This window comes from Natrix helvetica (genome assembly GCF_964273705.1).
Source record: "Natrix helvetica genome assembly, contig: HAP1_SCAFFOLD_163, whole genome shotgun sequence".
Classification (NCBI taxonomy): Eukaryota; Metazoa; Chordata; class Lepidosauria; order Squamata; family Natricidae; genus Natrix; species Natrix helvetica.
The window spans coordinates 146,313-158,070 of record NW_028113607.1 but is presented as its reverse complement, the minus strand read 5'-3'; the positions used below and the strand labels follow the sequence as shown (position 1 = coordinate 158,070).

At 45.8% G+C, this 11,758-nt stretch overlaps 1 pseudogene across 1 annotated transcript in view; it reads left to right on the top strand.

Moving 5' to 3' along the window:
- The first annotated feature begins 2,934 nt into the window (after positions 1-2,934).
- Positions 2,935-11,758, top strand: part of LOC309382316 (vomeronasal type-2 receptor 26-like) — an 83,666-nt pseudogene continuing 74,842 nt past the window's right edge. The window contains exons 1-3 of the transcript in view: positions 2,935-3,079; positions 5,269-5,484; positions 6,962-7,086. The product of the transcript in view is annotated as a vomeronasal type-2 receptor 26-like (transcript). The remainder of the gene's footprint in view (positions 3,080-5,268; positions 5,485-6,961; positions 7,087-11,758) is intronic.

The following is an 11,758-nucleotide window of genomic DNA, read 5'->3' as shown; positions in this document are numbered from 1 at the left end:
ATTTTAGTTGTTAATTCTTAGGGCCACAAACTGTAATGGTTATTATCATTTTTTATTGTAGTTATTATTCTTGTTCTTATCTTTAATGCTTTTGGCGTGTGACAATAATAAATGAATTGAGTTGAATTGCTCTTTGGACCTGATTCCTTCAGGATCCTTCATTAGTCCTGGAAAGTCTTGAATGTCCAACTGTGGTTCCTGTGTGCACTCTTGTCTGACCACTTCACAAGTGTGTAGCAGAAGACCCCAAAGCAATGGGATTGTTGTCATGGTAGGACAGGTCTGTTTTGATGCTTCCCCCTCCCCACTCTGGATCCCCCTCCCCAGCCAGGATATCTACAACAGTGAAAAGCAGCTCTTGAATTCCATGGGGAAGACTTGGTTGGATCCATCACTCGTCCATCCACACCCCACTCAGTCTGCCAAATAAAAAAACACACAGGAACTTGAGGGACTTTGTAGTTGCCTCCTAATGTGGACATCTGGATGGAGAAGTCCCTGTCAGCTGCATGAAGAAGAGCCAAAGGAAGTTGTCCTTCCTTCCACAACCGTCATTGGGAACACGGGCTTCTCCAGTAGAGAGCATGTCCAGCAAGGCCTCTGAAGGGCCAAGGGTTTTCTCTTAGCTGTCAGGGAGGTTGTGGCCAAGGGTGAGGTTGTGCAGGAGCTGGAGATTCTTACTAACCATTTGAATGGCAAAAAATACACCATATAGCATATTAAAGTCACTAATAGAGAAACTCCTGTACAAAAAATGCTAATGTTATTATTAGATCATCATGAACAGAAACAAGAAAATCCTCTCTTTTTTTCAATTTAATTCTCTTTGTCTCCACCAGCTGACTGAGTCTCAATTGAGCCCTGATCCAAAACCAGAGGCAAATGATAGTTCCCCATCACCTGGACATTTGAATGAGTGTTGAGAAGGTGGGATGGAAATAGTTCTCCAGCAGAGTTAAGAGTCACAAACACACCATTATTTGTAGAAGGACTGAATTTTATCTGGCCACTAAAGGGGATTCAAAATAATTCTATCATTAAAATAGAACTATCATAAAAGGAAGATGGTTTTTAAAATGTGAGAAACATTTACCAATTCTTTTAAAAAATCATTTGTTTCTATAAGGATCAGGAATTGTGTACCAATCAGTGGTTATAAAATATATGGAACTGGGCTGAGTAGGGGCTACGACAACTGTTTCAATCACTACTTTAAACAAAAGTTAGCATTCAAGTGATGAACTGAAGTTTGGATGGAGAGAGGAAAATAATCTGGAGTTGTTACGGTTTTTATTCCGTCCCATCTGTGGATTTCAGCGACTTCCACAAAATAAGAAAAAAAGAGAGAAGCTTTGGAAATCCAGACCATGCAGGAAATTAGAGACAGGTCCTTTCATATAGGAGTAAGCGAAATAAAGAGAAAAGAAGGAAAGTGTTAAGAGGAATGCAAACAGAGGAAAGGAAACTCCAGCACAGGGAATGACTTAGGAAAGAAACTGACCAGGAGGAGCCTGGCTGGAAGTCCTTGTTGTACAAGACCTTCCTGTTAAACTGAGGATTCTCCCAATGAGAAGGTCTCCTGGCCTGGAAGAGCTCCCCCTTCAGCCTCTCCCATCTCAGGTGGCCCAGGAGGAGCTCTGGGTCTTTGGGAGGCCTTTGCCTGGAGGGGATCAGATCTCCCTGGACCAAATTCTCTCCTTCCGACAGCCGAGGCTCTTTTCCTTTGCACTGGGAGCACTTAGGGGTCTCCTGGAGGAATCTCACCTCTGCCACCAATTGTTGTCAGGATGTGTAGATATATTTTTGAACCACCAAAGACCAGATTGACCCAGACTCCAGACTCACAAAGCACTAGAAACTTGAATTTGACTTGGGTATTTGTGTCTCTCCCTTCAATGGCTGGGGTGAGATTTTTATTTCACAAATAGGAAAGCTCACACATTTTTAAAATTAAAATAAAAAGAAATTCTAAATCTTTCAGCCAGTGCACAAAATAATGTTAACACTGTAACTATTTTAGCTATTTTCCATAAGCTGTTTTATAACATTCTTTTGTTTAATGTCCAATTTCCGTTCATCTTCCGATCTTTCTGCTCTGCGTCTCCAATAGATTTGCTTAAGGCTGACTTTTACCTTTCTTTGCTTTTAATGGCTATATATCTCATGGATCACACTCTAGAGAGCTAAACAACTTTTTCTAGAGAGTTTGATAATTTCTCTCTCTCTCTTTTTGGTGTCTGCTTTTTATTTTTCTTCTATCAAACCTTAAGTTTCCCTTTTTTTTGTTTTGTTTATAATGTATCCTGAAATGCCATGTTTGACGGCTCTCAGCTGGGGTGTGGTGTGTGTGGGGGTGGGGGTGGAATCTTATATAAGTTATAGATTATATATTTTATATAATTCTTTCTTGATTTCCCGAAACCTCCTTTGCAGAAAGAGTTCAGGGGGGGGGGGAATAATTGGACCAGTGTGGCTCTTCTTCACTGTCCCATTTATGGACAGCAACATCTGGAGAAGGAGAAGTTTCCTCTGATGGAAAATCTGAGCCAAAGCTTTTTTTTTTTTGAGGGTTGAGGTGGAGCCGCTTCCTCCCCGTCCAGACCTTCGCAGCTTCCAGGCAAGGCAGAAGCCCAGGACTGGCCTCGTCCCTCCTGCTCCTCCTCAGTGCCTGCAGTGGGTGAAACCTTCGGGCGAGGGAATTTGGGGGAACCCGGTGCAGCGCAGGATCACGTGACCCCGGTTTCCCAGGATCAGGGAGGCGTCAAAAGGGGGCAGGAAGATCCCGACACCCCCCACCCAGCCCTCCAGTCCCACTCCTGCTCTCTCAGGCGATCCCGCTCAGGGGGTCCCCATTGACCAGAGAAGCTGGGAGGGTCCGGAGGGAGAGGAAGCGGCTCCCCTTCTCTTGGAGGCTGGGAACAGGGCGGGGCCAGGATGCTCGAAGGACCCTCCGAGAGAACCTGCCCGTCTCCCCAAGCCAGGCAGGGGGAGGCTGCGCGCTGCGGCTCTTCTCCAAAGGGCGCTGGGGGTTTCCGCTGGGGGGCAACGGCTTCAAGGGCGGAGGAGACGGTGGGGGGCGGTGAGAGCGTTCCGGCTACCCGCGGGGCGGCCAGGACGGCGGTGTGTTTGGGCGAGGCGAGAGGGGAGCAGGGAGGCTGCGGAAGGTCCTTGGGGAGGGGCAAGAGGGGCGGGGGGAGAAGTTTGTGTGTCTGGGCTTGCGCGGAGGAGGTCGGGTGCGTGGGGGGGGGGTGTTTTTGTGGGGGCGTGTTGTGTGTGGGTGAAGAAGAGCGATTGAGGAAGGGGGGGTTAAAGCCAGGGAGGGAACAAGAGGGAAAGTGAGAGGATCGGGCAAAGCCCCCGAGAAAGGCGGCGGAGGAGCTGCAGGAGAAGCGAGTTAAAGGTCCGCAAGAACCTCCATTCGCCCAGAGCGTCTCCGGGGCTCAGCAGGGATGCGGAGGGCAGGGAAGTCTTTTCCTCTCCCCCCCCCCCCGAAGAAAAGTTGGGCTGTCCCCATTTGCGCCCCCTCAAAATCCCAGCCCCTCCTTTCCCTTCTCTTTGCCCGACAATCCCCAAACTCCCACAGCTCCCAAACCTCCGGTCAGTGGCGTAGCGTGGGTTGTCAGCACCCGGGGCAAGGCAAGTAATTTGCGCCCCCTAACTCCAACTGTCATATGAGAGCAGCCTGGATAGTTGTAATTAGAGGGAGATTAACTCTGCCCTCCAAAAATGATAGATATGGTATTTCAGAAGCAGGTGTACTACTGTCTCAATTTCAAAGTCTGAGCAGAGATACCAATGGTCTTCATAAGGAATACTATTGTATCTTTCTATCAGCTCCACCCAGTTAAGAGCATCCAAATGTGACAATATATGTGAAACAAATCCAATAAATGAGACAGCTACTGGGGGGATTGTAAAATGGGACTCTGTTAACATTGTAACAGAGGTGAAAAATGATTTATTTTTTGTAAAACAACATCTAAAATTCTGTTTTACTTCTTTCCAGGTTTCAACCAAGCGTAGCATGACTTGGGGGGGGGGGGGAGAGTCTACTACAGTGAACCACGTCATCCATTATTTGTTTCTTCCAACAAGACTGGTATCTGTCAGGACTTGTTGGGATAGTAATTCATCTCCCAAAAATTTGTTTAAGCTAATAATTCAATTAGCTCAGACAAGAGAAAGGCAGAGATTGGATAAACTCTACAGTGTTAATGAGCCAGAAGTCAGCAAAATACTGGCTTTGGCAAATAAGTCTCTTCGCTTACTTGCTCCAAACAGAAGCAGTTTCAAGCAATGCTAGTGTACTTTCCTCCAGCCATCTACTAAGAGATAATATCTCAATCCAAAATGAATAAAGTATACATTTGTAAGGGAGGTGGGGGGAGATGAGTAGCAGCCTCTGCTAAGTGGCCTGAAAACTTAACTCTCCCTTGAAAATGCCTTTAGAAGTAAAGGTTTCCCCAAACACAGTTCAGCCGGTTTACACCTACAGATCAATTTAATACTCTAGAAAATCTGATCACGAATGTCATCTCCTTTTAATACCTTTAGTAAAGGGACTGAGAATTTTGTAAGAGGTCTAAGGAACAAAGGGAAGTTTTCTCCTCCTCTGCCTCCCCCACACCCTATTTTTGACAAAACACGAACTATTTTGGATTTGTTAGCAATTCTCCACAAGATGCAATGTGCATTTTTTTAATCAGTGCAACGCTTCCAAAACTGCATGGAGCTAAGAAATCAAATTCCCATAGACTTCAGCTGGGTTCGTTCCTGGATAAACGAATCTAGGCTTGCAAAATCTGGCATCATACCCATCAGAAAAAGAACCCATCTCTCTGCTAGCCTCAGCCTCATAAGGCTGGGTTCAATACCGAAACCGGTCTGCGTAACCCCAAGGCCTACGCTTTGCCTTAAAACCAGGATGAGGAACAAGAACCAAGTTTGGGGCTGGGATGCATTCCCACGAAGAGACTCCGCTTCCAGCAAGACAGTCGTGGATACCGCCTCCAGCAAATCTGGGGAGGATACCCTTTCGCGTGCTTTCTTAACTACTTTATTTACTAGCTACTTACTACTTAAAAATAATTCTTATTAATCGGCTGCCAGTTCTCGTTTGCTTGCAAAACCCAAAACCAACCCCAGCCCGGCACTCTTTCTCGCTTTACAAACTACCGTCCCAGCCGGTAGACCTTTCTGAAAAGTGCTTGGAAGAAGGAAGAGAGAGGAGAAGAAAGTCAAGGAGAGCCGCTTTCCACCTCTTTCCAGCCCGAAAGAAAAGGAGCCCACAGACCCTTCCCGCCGGCCACCACGTGAGCCAGAAAAGACAGGCCACCGTCTCAGACAACGGCAAGCGAGGAGAACGACTACCTACCGCCCGAAGAGCGGCGAAGGGCGCCAGCGGGGACGAGTCACGGAAGCTCAGCAAGAGCGCACGCGTCACGGGATGCCCGGGACTCGCGCGCTGGGTCGGCCCGGAGTGGCGTTTGGGGAGGGGCAACTTCCACCCAGCGGGAACTTGGGCTGGGTGACCTAAGCCAGCATTGCAGTGAGAGAGAGTGAGTGAGCCAGGCAGGGGCAGAGAGCTGCGAGTGCGAGCGCGCCCCCCCAGATGTTGCGCCCGGTGCGCCCGGCCCCCCCTGCACCCCCCACGCTACGCCACTGCTTCAGTCTCTCTGGGCAGTGGTGGGATTGAAATAATTCAACAACTGGTTCTCTGCCCTAATGATTTCTTCCAACAACCAGTTCACCAAACTGCTCAGAAAGTTAATAACCGGATCTCCCAAAGTAGTACGAACCGGCTGAATCCCACCAATGTCTCTGGGTGAAAAAGAGTCTCCCAACTTAACCAATATGAAATGTGGCTCTGTCTTTCCATGCCAGTTGGAGTCTCCCTATTGCAGTTCTTCAACACAAAGTACTTTCTCTTGGATAACTGGATGGGCCTTAGATATATCTCCTTCTGACCCAGGACTCACACTCATCTCCCATCTGTTGCAGCCAAAGATCTGTGACTTAATCTTTTTCAGGGAGACTTTCTCATGATCACTACAGTTGCAGAAACTATGCAGAAACCTCTAGTCTTAATAAAGGAGAATATTGGTAGCTCAGGGTTGACATGGGGGCTCCTTGGTGCTCTCTGAGCTTCCTTGTTTTCATGCAGATGTTTCATTACCCAACTAGGTAACATCATCAGCTATAATTTATGAGGATGTTTTCCTTTATCTCTTACCTGGGAGACTGTTTTGAACTCGTGTCAAAGGGGAGCAGCTTTGCAAGGCTTTCTCTAGTCCAGAAGAAACCTTTTCAGAAGCTTCCTTTTAAATCACATTTTATTCTACTTAAATAAGTCTAATAAAATAACAATTTAATAAATCTTTAACAATAAATGTATTCAAAAATCTAATATGGGTTCATCCTAACCATGGATAAATGAAGAGTGGAGGAATGCATTTTAATACAGCCATGAGGAGGAACTGGTTGTTTGTCACTTAATGCTTAAACCTTTACTCAATTCCATCCCTCCAGACTTTATTAAGTAGAAAAGTCCTTTATTATTGCAATGTTAAATGCCAGAAGCAAAAAGGGGGAACGAAAGAAAGAAACTGCCAGAGTCGCATCTCCTACACCTGTTTGGAAGGAATCAGAGATTTCATATTTACCTACGCGAAGCTCAGAATCTACTTGTCTAATATCCACGCCTACCCCCATTTTCCATAGACAGAGAGTCCTAATATCTTTCCTTTGGCATTCCTTTTCTTCTGCTTAGCCTCTGCCTGAGTCCAAATGTGTGGAAAGTTGTCAGCCTGGATTTGTCAAGAGGGCTCGAGAAGGAGAGCCATTTTGCTGCTACGATTGCGTTCCTTGTCCAGAGGGGACCTTCTCCACTCAGAAAGGTGGGTGATACCAGAGGGGTCTCTACGGCCTTCAGACTCCTACCCTTGGCCTCCTTCTCCTCCAGGCTCCCTCATTTACCTCCAGTTTTCCTCCTCTGTTGGCCCTCCCCCAGGCATTCAGCCTGGCCAATGGGCCTCCGCCCCTCTGCGTGGAAGCGGGAGCCTGGAGGAGAAGGAGGCACAGCCAAGGGTAGGAGCCCGAAGGTCCCATTCCACACCAGAGGAAAGGAAGGCCTGGTGGAAATGGATTTATCCAGAGCATTTTTATGAAAGTGGAAATTAAAACATTGCATTGAAGCTCAGTTCTTTTTTTGTGTTTATTCAAAATGTACTAGAAATCATCCAATATTGTATACCTTAGCTATAAAGGTATTAGAAAATTATACTATCTTTTTCCCCCTGTGGAATGGTTAAGCAACAAAATGTCCTTGGAATTAGGCATTTCCCCAAAAAGGTATTTCTTGAAATGTAAAAGAAAAACCAGAATATTAAAGAAAAAATGCTTTTTGACTTTCTCAGATACAGGAAAATGCACCAAGTGTCCGGATGATAAATATCCAAATGAGGAGAGGGTCCAATGTATCCCCAAAATTATAACCTTCCTGTCTTATGAAGAACTTCTGGGCATCATCCTGGTCTCTTTTGCTGTATTTTTGTTCGTAAAGTCAGGCCTTGTTTTATTCATTTTCATTAAATACAGGGAAACACCCCTTGTCAAAGCTAACAATCGGGACCTCTCCTACATCCTCCTGGTCTCCCTCCTGCTTTGCTTCTTGTCTCCTCTTCTTTTCATTGGTCAACCAAGGAAAGTCACCTGCCTTCTTCGACAGATGGTTTTCAGCATCATCTTCTCAGTTGCCGTTTCTTCTCTCTTGGCCAAAACTATCACGGTGGTGCTGGCTTTCCTGGCCACAAAACCAGGAAATCGAGTGAAGAGATAGTTGGGGAAGAGTTTGGCCAACTCCATCATCCTTTCTTCTTCTGCTCTCCAAATTATCATCTGCTCCATCTGGCTGGGAGTTTCTCCCCCCTTCCCTGACTCTGACCTCCGCTCCCAGCCTGGAGAGATCATCTTGCAATGCAACGAAGGGGCTGTTGTCATGTTCTACGTCACCCTCAGCTACATGGGCTTCCTGGCTGCCATCTGCTTCACGGTGGCTTTCCTGGCCAGGAATCTGCCTGGGGCCTTCAACGAAGCCAAGCTGATCACCTTCAGCATGCTGGTCTTCTGCAGTGTCTGGGTGACTTTTGTGCCCACCTACCTGAGCACCAAAGGGAAATACATGGTGGCTGTTCAGGTCTTCTCCATCCTGGCCTCCAGTGCTGGTCTGCTGGGCTGCATCTTCATCCCCAAGTGCTACATTATCCTTCTGAGGCCAGACCTGAACACAAAGGAGCAGCTTACGGCCAGAACAAATGTAAAAGCATGAGATATAATACCATTATGATATTGGAAGAATTATTACATTTTCTTTTATTTGAAAGGAGATATTCTTTCCATTTAGATAGTATGCAGGAGTCAAAGAAAATCATATCTACTTGTTTCAGAACGGGAAATGGTTGAATGACTGTAATTCTTGTAACTTTTCCCCTTTAATCCCAATAAATCTAGCTAAATACAACTCTGTGAAAGTCATTCAGAGGAATTTAATATTCAGCAACTGCCAATAAACATTAGACCTTTTTAAGAAATCCTTTGAGCAATTGTTCCTGCTGACAGCATCTAAAAGTGTCTCTGTGTGAGAAAGTGAGCAGGAAAAGAAGTAAGATGGAAGCCATGGGAGGGAAGACCCAACCATGGTGTATGATTATCTCTATGGGGACCACTGTCCCTCTGTGAGAACAATATCCCTGATGTATTTTCTATATACTTAAGAAAAACCAAACAAGGAGATTATAGGCAACAAAAAGCTTTATTAATCAATAAGAAGAAGTCTTATTGAAAACTCTCATGCGCACGAAAGGATTCTCAGAGAGAATCCTGGGCAATGCAACAGGTGAGACTTAAATACACAAGTTGAAGTCCCATAGGTATCATTAAAGTGTGTCGTAATACACTTACATAAATGTACTTGGCGTGATCGATAGTTGGCAATATTGACAATAATTGGCAATAATTAAGCTGCAGCCCAAAAATAAATTTCCCGTGTTCTTCTCTGGGAAATTTTCTTGTTACCTGCGTGTCAAGAACAAATGACATTTTAAACTTTACCCAAAATTCCTCATTTCCTCCGTTCTCACACTTTAGACAATAACAAGATAATTACCGACTTCCCAAAAACATATCCGTATCAAAAGAGACATCCAAGTTCCCACCTGGGCTATTCCTGGCTGGGTCAGAGTGACCCAGGCTGTCAGCAAAACATGGGATGCTGTTACAAGCAGTATTTTTCCAGCCTGAGCAAGCAAAATAGAGATGTATTTGTTCAAAATGGAATCTGTCAGGTTCATTCTCTTTACACAAATAATTCAGATCTCATCCCAATTCTTACACCCTCCAACCAAAGCAGACAGGCTGGTGGCCTCCAGGTACTCTGCTGGGGAGACAAATATTCATTGCGATTACATGGTTCCTTCTTCATCTGCCAATTAAACACACTGTGCAGGAGCTGTTGATCACAACGGCTGTCCAGGATTTCATTTTGGGGTTGTTGTTTAGGTGTGTACCTCTAAGAAATTCTCACTTTGGTTTTTTTTTTTTTTCTCATCCAGAGAATTAAAAGAAGATTGTGAGGAGACAAATTTCTTGGAGAAATGGGGGCATATTAGCAAGACAGAAATATAGACGGAATGTAGGGAGGAACGTTGATGCCCTCGTTTCTCAGTACATTTCATTCAAACTGCTTTGCCAATGCAGCTGAGATGTTTCTTTTTATTTACACAATAACTCTTTCTTGAGGGTAGCAACAGTACAAGGGTGGGGAGGTAATGTGAGCCGTGCTAATTATGAATATTCATGCTTACATCGTCTATTAAATAAACTATGCACATGTATGATTGTCATTTTCTCCTCCTTTCCTGGAATGTATAAATATGTGTGCATCCTTTTGTCTGTAAGATTTCCTCCCACTATTTTCTGGAGGGAAATTCCTCCAGTGGAGACTGAATAAATAATAACTCCACTGAGCCTGGATTATTGGCTTCTCCTGCATTTGATTCCACAGAAACTGGTGTCAGGAGTGGAATTCACAATCTTCCATCTGCCACCAGGGACAGCAGATGAGGCAGCCCCTATAGGATGAGTGTTGTGAGATTGATCCCATCTGACCCTTCCTGATGCCCCATAAAGGCCCCATTGAGGAGCTTCTGTGAGACCACAGTCTGTGTCTGAGAGTCCGTTGTGGCTGGGGAGGCTTGAAGAGGGTTTGTGGTCCCTTCCATCCCAATTTGCAGCCTCTCTGGCCCTGCTGTGAGCTCAGCTGAGTGATGGCCAGAGGTGTCCAGGAACCCAGGGGGGGATTTGGCTTTCTGGAGTCAGTGTCACCCTCTGTGGGGAATGGAGACTCACCCGGAGACTCTGTGCAAACTCCCTTTTTCCTGCTGCCTGAATGGAGGAATTCAGCTGCTCCTAGGCAGGAAGGGAAGTGAATGATGGGGCTCAGGCAGACTCTGCTTGGGAAGGAATCTTTCCCAAAGAAACAGAGAAACCTGTTGTGTCCCAGGGCTGGGAGGGGTCTGGGGTCCTTATTGGTGCCTCCACAGGAAGTGAAAAAAGGAGTGAGAGAAAATGGAAGGGATGATAATAAAAAAAAAACCCTCTTCCTCCCTGGTGAAAAGAGAAATTTCTGGATCTGCACAAGGCCAGGACAGATTCCATGCAAACAGAAGCATGGAATCTTATTTTTATTATTTTTCCAACTAACTAAAGGAGGTGAACATGTCCAACTCTCCCTCTTCCTCCTCTTTTCCCCACAACAATCACCCTGTGAGGTGGGCTTGTCTGAAAGAGAGCGTCTGTCCCAAGGTCAGCAAAGAGACTTTCAGGGCTAAGGCAAGACTTGAACTCAGGATCTCCTGCTTCCTAACCTGATGCCTTAACCATTGTCAGTGTTAAGGCAGGGCGGATTTTGGGCAGAGGCCCTGCTGGTCACCACTGCCACCTTGTCTTCCAGCAGGAGCTGCGAGTCCAGCAGGACCCCAAGTTTCCCCCTGGGTCCTTCTGGGGTAGAGCAGCCCCATCCAAGAGCAAAGGAGAGAAACTCCTGGACACAGAGAGCTCCTCCCCCAGTCACAGCCCCTCCCTCTTGCCAGGGTTCAGCCGAAACTCTCTGCCTGTAGGGGGCAGCATAGAGTCTGGCCCTGAAGTCCTAGCTGGGCCCTGGGAATTGAAATCAGAGCCTCCTGGTGATTGGCTCAAAGTCCCCAGCTGCCTTTGATGTCTAAGGTGGGACTAGAATTCAGAGTCACTTAGTGATTGGCACAGAGTCACTAAGGGGCCCCACCTACTTTTTTTCATAGCAAGATAGGTTGGCCACTGCCTTCCTCACAATCTATCCCTGACATTTCCTGGTGGTCTCCCAACCCTGCTTAAATCCAGCCCTGTTTAAGCTTCTCCAAACCTTCCTGCTCCTGCATTCTATGGGTAGTCCTCAACTTATGATCAGAATTTAGACCAGAAATGCCATTGCTAAGCTAGGCAGTCATTAAGTGAGTTGTGCTAAATTTTACAATGTTTATTGCTAGAGTTGTTGAGTGAATTTTGCAATCATTAAGCAAAGGCCGTTTTGCCCCTAATTTTACTTGTAAATCCATATTGATTGCTGTGCACGCAAATTGTTATTATGAGGTATAATGGGGATGCTGCAATAGTTATAAGTGTGAGACCCATCATAAATCACTTTTTAATGACTGTGGAACTTGGC